The sequence below is a fragment of the Chiloscyllium plagiosum genome, chromosome 39 (genome assembly GCF_004010195.1).
Source record: "Chiloscyllium plagiosum isolate BGI_BamShark_2017 chromosome 39, ASM401019v2, whole genome shotgun sequence".
NCBI lineage: Eukaryota > Metazoa > Chordata > Chondrichthyes > Orectolobiformes > Hemiscylliidae > Chiloscyllium > Chiloscyllium plagiosum.
Window position 1 is genome coordinate 21,400,226 of NC_057748.1, and position 773 is coordinate 21,400,998.

The 773-nt window shown below is 41.9% G+C and overlaps 1 protein-coding gene across 1 annotated transcript in view; it reads right to left on the minus strand.

The window, feature by feature from the left end:
- The window catches only part of f8a (coagulation factor VIII associated), a 29,887-nt gene that overhangs the window by 23,940 nt on the left and 5,174 nt on the right, over positions 1-773 (minus strand). The gene's annotated exons all lie outside the window — the stretch shown is intronic.

A 773-nucleotide genomic window follows, 5' to 3' on the forward strand; every position in this document is an offset into this window, starting at 1 on the left:
ACAGTCAGCAGTTGGGCACCTTTATCACCCTCACTCTATCTTCCAACAGGTATAACCTGATCCTGTTGAGTCTGTAACCCAAGTAGGGCACCCGGGGTGCCTGGAACACAGAGTTTTCCATTCTAGGGGGTACACCCACCTGGGAGAGACGTTTCACCACTACATCCAAGTTCTCTACATGCTCCTTATTGGTCTTCCAGGTTATTAGCACATCACCAAGATAAATGGTGGGGTTGCACTGGGGTGGACAAAGTTAAAAATCACACAACACCAGATTATAGTCCAACAGCATTATTTGGAAGCACACTAGCTTTCGGAGCGACGCTCCGAATGTAACTTTAAAAGAAAGTTTTGCGATTTACATATGAAAGAATTGAAACCAACACCGTCATTCTAAAATATGAGACTTAACAAATAATCCGGGTCTTTTTCAATATATAATTTCAGTTACATCACACTGTAAACATTTGCTATAAATTCTGTGTCTTACAATCTTATTCTCCACAACCACCTGATGAAGGAGTGACGCTCCGAAAGCTAGTGCTTCCAAATAAACCTGTGGGACTATAACCTGGTGTTGTGTGATTTTTAACTTTATTGAGCAGGGAATTCCAGAGATTCATAACCCTTTGGGTGAAGAAGTCAGATTACAACAGGATCTTGACCAGGTGGGCCAATGGGCTGAGAAGTGGCAGATGGAGTTTAATTCAGATAAATGCGAGGTGCTGCATTTTGGGAAAGCAAATCTTATCAGGACTTATACACTTAATGGT